Source organism: Petromyzon marinus, chromosome 43 (assembly GCF_048934315.1).
Source record: "Petromyzon marinus isolate PM22_M1 ecotype Great Lakes invasive population chromosome 43, UKy_Petmar_22M1.pri1.0, whole genome shotgun sequence".
Taxonomy (NCBI): Eukaryota; Metazoa; Chordata; class Hyperoartia; order Petromyzontiformes; family Petromyzontidae; genus Petromyzon; species Petromyzon marinus.
The window spans coordinates 9,959,983-9,967,030 of NC_133709.1; positions in this window are offsets into that span (position 1 = coordinate 9,959,983).

Sequence of the window (7,048 nt, forward strand, 5' to 3'; positions counted from 1 at the left end):
TTCATTCATGGGCGGTTCGTGGTTGCAGAGATATAGCGATTTCAAATCGGGTCCTACTTTGTCAAACACCCTGAAATTGACCACTGGTGGTCGCCGTAACTGGGACTCGATTCGTAGCACGCTAACCGCTGCGCCACCGCTCCCCCGCATGTCGCACACATCCACGCAGACACACACAAGAGACACAAAGGCCGCAGTGAGAGTTAATTCAATAAACCACCTGACCCTGACCTTGCAAAGGGAAATATATCGATGTCCCCTCACCTGGTTAAATAAGTGGGATGAATCTCATTGTGGATATATAGGGAATTTAAATGCACACGCACATACATGTGCGTGTGCATGCACACCTGCATATACATACGTATTACAAATATAAAGACCCCCCCTATAGCCTAAACAGACTGTGAGGGCAAGTGCTGTTAGCGAGCAAATATGAAGGCTGGCACGGCACACGTTGGGGTGGGTGGCCAGCAGCGTTGATGTTTACACACCACACAAGGTCCTCATTTAAGGCTGAGTCGACCTAGGAGGCGAAGGACCGGTTAAAATATTCGCCACTGGTCGTGATCGATGGAAATCGAACTCGGGTCGCCGGGTTCGTAGCGCAGTCACACGCATATACACAGCAACAACAACAACAACCCCTATACTCCACGAAGTGGTGGCGACGTCGTCACAGCGCTTGTGCCAGGCTAGGTGCACTCTGAGGCCACGTGAAGTGTGGAAGGCTGGCTGCTGTCAGGAGTTCAAGGGACAGACCCAGGTGTCCATGGGTTCACTGACTGAGATGACCGGCAGATGCACTGCCTAGGCCCTTGAACGTCTCAGCTTGCGTTTTATTCGCCCGGGGCTCCGCTCGTTGTTGTGAGCTTCATTTTTCCACCCTCCGTTGTTGTTGTTGGAGGGCGACTGCCTCCAACGGCCCAGTAGTATCCATCAGGAGCCTCCTTCACATGGGCCGATCTTGACACCGCTGGTATCAGTAATCGGCATGTTCGCTCAGCTCCACATCCTCCTGTATCGCATCAGCTCCATCTCTTCTCCAGCCCGTGCCGCGCCCGTTTAGCGCCCCTCTGCCCGGCCAAACAGAAGCTGCTTGGGCATACGGTGGCTGGACACGCGATGGCTGGGCACGTGCGAATACACATAGACAGACACAATTCATACCTCTTGCTCAATGTATATTGATGATGGCAAATGCATCGAGCATGACCTCTCCGTGCGTATGTGCTGTGTTAAGGCCCTCTCTGCGGGGAGCGGTAGCGCTGTGGTTAGCGCTACGCTGCGCTACGAAGCCGGCTACCCGAGTTCGATTCCCGCTCACGGCCAAACACCAGTGGCGATTATCTGAATCGGCACTGGGGCTCCCCTAGGTCGACTCAGCCTCAAATGCGTACCTGGCGCGGTGTGTGCACATCAGAACTGCGGAGACAAAGGCGGTCGGAGGCGGTGCCGGCCGCTGACCCCCTCGTGCGCAGTGCCGGCCTTCATGGGCCCTGCTCGCTAACAGCACTTGCCCCAACAGTCCGTTGAGGCTACACGGGCCACCGTTGTATTTGTCTCTGCATCGGGCCCGCGTTTGAAGATGTGGCACGTTTTGTGCTATAGCCGCCCCTAATCTGCGCAGGACATCACTTTTCCGAGGACGTGTGTTCCATCAGTTGTCCGCTACCACGTTTCCTGCTCACAAAGCGGTGTTGGGGCTTGCGAGATTACCGCACGCGCGCGCACGCACGCGCGCGCGTGTGTGTGCGTGCGTGTGTGTGCGTGCGAGCGTGCGGGGGGTTCGGCTCCTTTAAACCTGCAACGTTGACCCAACGTTGACCCAACGTTGGCTCAACGTTGGCCAACGTCGGCCCCTTTGAACATGCAACGTTGACCCAACGTTGGCGCGACATTGGCGCGACGTTGGCGCGACGTTGGCATGTGGTTGGAATCGAGAGACCAACGTTGGGCCATCGTTTTTTTCCAACGTCCCATGTTTACTGATCTTTGCTTTTTGTTAATTTCAATATATATAGATACACACATATCTTGTATACTGCCTGGTGAGAGTGATTCGAAGCTAACGGTCAGCACCCTCCACTTGTCATCCAAAGGTCGCCGGTTTTCGATTCGCTCTCCCGGCTCGGCAGCCGAATCAACGGGATGCGAGTTTCTGTCCACACGAGCAGCATAAATGGGTAACACACCAGATTTGAAGTTTGCGTGACTGCAAGGATCCATACTCTTTGGTTCTTTCGGTAAAGTCACGTAGGTAAAAATAAAACAAATCAGTAATTTTGCCGTGCTAGTTACACCTGATGACGGAAGCTTGTGTTGCCTCCGACACGTCGTGATTTGATTAACTTTATTTTATATTCGTAACCTACCTAACTTTACCGAAAGAACCAAAGAGTATAACACACCAGAGTTAACCTGGACCGCATCTTCAGATATTCGTCACCGATGTTGACCGGGTTCGGAGCGCAGCGCGCTAACCGCTGCACCACCGCTCCCCGCTTGCACATCCGCTGGTGTGTATGTCTGTGTGTCTGCGACGTTCTTAAAGTGCACCTAGAGTGGTACAAGCACCGTGGCGACGTCACCGCCACTTAGTGGTGAACGGTGGTTGTTGTTGTTGTTGTTGCGACGTTTATAAATCCCAACACTGCCTCTGTCCACCCAGCAGTGTCCATGGGTACGACCACAGTTAGTAGACCGACAGCACACGAGTGGTGGAGTAAAGTGTGTGTAATGCGTGAGAACGCCCAATACGTATGGCCACTGTGGAAGAGTAGGCCAAATACATTCCGATGCTACCGCCGGCAGTGGCGTTAGCAAACAATTGCAGGGATGCACCTTTACCTCTTAACCTTAAAGGTGATTTGGTGTCAGAGACATCGGGTCAGTACGTTCTGAGTCCATGGGTTAGAATCCTGGGCAGGGTGTCCGTTTGAGAAGGTTCATACTGGCCGTGTCAAAGACACCACTGAGCCAGTATACGTTCCTACGACCTATGTTCAAGCCCTGAAAATGGCCATGTCAACATAATAGCCACGCGGACAGCTTTGATTTCAGGGTTCAACCCGTAGGTAGGGCTGGATGTCGTGATAACGATGCTGTTTGCTGGTGATAACAATACAAAAAAAACACATTACCAAGCTGCAGTGTTAACAACATTCTCCGGCGCCTGTCGTGACGGGCACTGCGAGATGCGACCGTGTCCGTCCAGTGCTGCGCCGAGCTGCATTGGCTTCCGATTTTCCGAACGAACACGTGGTGATTCTAATGAGGGTCGCGCTCGTTGCACGCACAAAGCGCTTGCCACAAATGAACCACAAATACCCTCGCTGGCCTCGTCCGAGGAGCATCAACCACCAGCACGCGAACTCCGGTAGTCACCCTCGCTGCGAGCCATCGGACAAAAAGACGGTCAGTAGTCACCGCATCGCGGGGCGCTTTTGGATGCGCTTCTGTGGCCGTCTGGAACGCTCTTCTTTCCGATGTTATGAAGCCACTGGAGCTATGCAACCTTTAAATCATCTGGATTGGAAAACGAATTTCTTTAGAACTGCTTTTTGTCGTGTTTATTTTGTTGTCCTTCTCCCGCTCCTCCGATGAGCACGGTTGGCTACGTACGGTGCGAAAGAAGTTCAACATACACATATAACCTTGCTGATCTCGTCCAGGAGCATGAAACATCACGCAAACTCCGGTGGTCATCCTCGCAGCGGCAACGGCTTCTGGCTGCTAATCATCGAACAAGGGCGGTGGTCAACGCATCGCGCGGCGCTTTCAGGCGCGCTTTGGTGGCCGTCTGGAACGCTCTTCCTTTCCGAATATTAGGAAGCCACTGGACCTCATCATCCAGATTAACAAACTCATTTCTTTAGAACTGCTTCTTGTTGTGTTTAGTGTTCTTGTCCCCCCCCCCCCCCGCCGCACCTCCAGATGAACACGGTCGGCTATCTACGGTGCGAAAGAAGTTCAACGTGCATACAGACAAACAGACAGACAGACACGCGTACGCGCACTGACCTCTACAAGATGCCATGTTGACCTCCGATAAGCTGAGGCGACACAGGTGCGAAGATGGGGGAGGTCGCGGGGGCTGATGGAGGAAGCGGTGGCGGTCTCTGTGCAAACACGTCCGTGCCACGGCGTGTGAGCTGGCCTGGAGATAGGAGGCAGACAGGGGGGAGGGGGGGCAGGTTAAGCATCCTTCACCTTCCACGGCTTCACGTTCGCCCCCACAGCCCAGTTCAGTAAATCAGTAGGAGACCCTCACATTGATCCGCCTGGAGACCACCTCCTTGAAAGAACTCCGCTTTGTTTTTTTTTGTTATCAGACGTGGTTGCCCGGATTGTTCTTCGTCGTTACACGAAATCTTATTGGAGGCAACTCTCGTCTACAATAAAACAAAAAACCGCGTATGTTCTACTTCGTGTTGCCGCGTGGCTGCCGATGTAGACGCAGAGCAGCAGCTACAATGTCACGTTCAGGTGGTGAAGCCAGCACATAATGATGATGATGGTGATGTTGATGGTGATGACGATGACTAAGATAGTGGTGGTGGTGGTGGTCGTGGTGATGATGAAAATTATGGTGGTGATTATAGTTCCATAGTTCCATTTATTTGGTATAGCCCTGTGAGCCATTCGGCTCTTGAATCGGGTGCAACCGCAACAAACACAAAACAAAAACACGAACAAGAAAAACATCTTAAAGAGACTTTGTGTGACTGTGCAAACAGAAAATCCAGGAAAAAAAACATCAAAATATTCCTGAAATAGCACCGTACACCAACGCTGTGTGCAAAAATCCCAGTGGGATGCAAGTCAAACAACAACCACCACAAGACAACTAAGATTAAGGCGTCAGTCTAACTCCGTACTACAATAAACAAAAACATGGCCAACCCACAAAAACGTTTTCGAAATCACCAAAATAAAAGCCATAAATGCAATGTAACAGTGATCATAGGGACTGTGACCGATTTTTTTTACAATAAACTACATAAATAATTTATAACACCAAACCCTAGAGCCATATTTTAGGCCACTGAATAGCAGTGGCAGCTAGGGGTGTACAACTCCTCTAGAGCAGTTTTGAGAGAAGATCTCATAGGTAGCGATTCAAGTTGCAGTTTATTGGCAATAGCATTCCAGACCCTGGGGGCATCAATAGCAAAGGCCCTTGCTCCGGTTTTTGTACGGCAATAAGGAATGTGAAGCTGGTAAATGAGCGAAGACCTGAGGTCAAATTTGTTCTTTGAAACAGAGAGGAGATCCAGTAGGTAGTCAGCGGATTTTTTTGTAATTACATCGTGAATAAATAATATCTGGTGCACAAGCCGTTGAACATTAAGATATGTTAAGTTTGACCCAATGTAGAGATCACAGTGGGCAGTTCAATGCAAATCTTAAGGCCGAGTGATAGATGGAATCAAGCTTCTTCAGTACAGTACTTGGGGCTGATTTATACACGATGTCACAGTAGTCAAGTAGAGGCAGTATGGTAGCTTTTATCAATTCCAAACGGAACATTGGGGGGAAGCAGTGCTTGTGTCGATACAGAAAACCAATTTTGATGGTATTGATGGTGATGATGTTAGTGCTATTGATAGTGGTGATGGTGATGATGATGCTACTCCTGATGATAAAGGTGTTAATGGCTGATGTAGACGCAGAGCAGCAGCTACAATGTCACATTCAGGTGGTGAAGCCAGCAGGCAACCGCCGTCAGGAGCAGTTAGCGGAGTTAGCGGCATCATCATCATCATCGCTGTGATGTCTTCCTTCGTATTTGTGGATAGGGGCATTTCGTCGTTACACGTTGTTACGTTCTAGTTCTGGATGACCACAATCGCCACACTACTACTGGAGAATTTGAATTTTACATTTTTGTATCATCAGGCCTCCGCATCTACTGCTACTGCTGCTGCCATGGTTTGTGCAGCGAATGCGGTTTTAGGGTGGACCATGAACCTCGTGGAAGATCAAACGCAGCGATCTTCTATATTGTAAGCATATAAAATGGGATGACAGTCCATGGTAGAGGTTTTTTGGGGGGATTAGATAGCGTAAATAGATTAATGTGTCGTTAAACCCGCCACCACCCGACACGGCCAATTCGTAAGGTTTGTTCACGTAAATAAAACATACAACACCGTGACTAGTCCAGCACAACAGGCGTGTTGGAGAGTAAACCCACAACATTTACAGTATGTTATTGGTTCTTTCGGTAAAGTCACGTAGAAGGGAAATAAAAACAACATAATAAAATAAAATTGAGAATTTTATATTTTATTATGTTTTATTTATATTTTATTTTATTATTTCCCTTCTACGTGACTTTACCGAAAGAACCAATAAGATGAATCCCTGCAGTATACGAAAGCTTTTAATCGAAATTTACAGTTTGCGTTTACAACAATCCCGTGAATAATCTTGATGACCATAATCGTGAACTGTGATTGATATCCACTGCTGGATGAAGCCCACTTCACACCCAAATCCTAATATCACAAACATGTTCTTCACTGTGTGTGTGTATATATTTATTTTTTGTATCGGTCAACATCACTCACACAGTAATTGCCACGGTCTGGTAAGCTGGACAATACAAAAAAAAACCTTGTTGCTGTGTATAGTCTTCTCCGGATTATAAGACGCACATTGCCTCTGCATTTTCAGGCAAGAGTCGGGGAGTGCGTCTTAAAATCCGATTTTTGTTTTGTCTGTGTGTGTGGGGAACCACTTTGGGATGACTTTATTGATAGTGGAAACTCGTGAGGGATATGCGTCTTATAATCCGGTTTGTTTGCGTGTGTGTGGGACCAGGTTGGGATGACTTTATTGATAGTGGAAACTCGTGAGGGATATGCGTCTTATAATCCGGTTTGTTTGCGTGTGTGTGGGACCAGGTTGGGATGACTTTATTGATAGTGGAAACTCGTGAGGGATATGCGTCTTATAATCCGGTTTGTCTGTGTGTGTGTGGGACCAGGCTGGGATGACTTTATTGATAGTGGAAACTCGTGAGGGATATGCGTCTTATAAT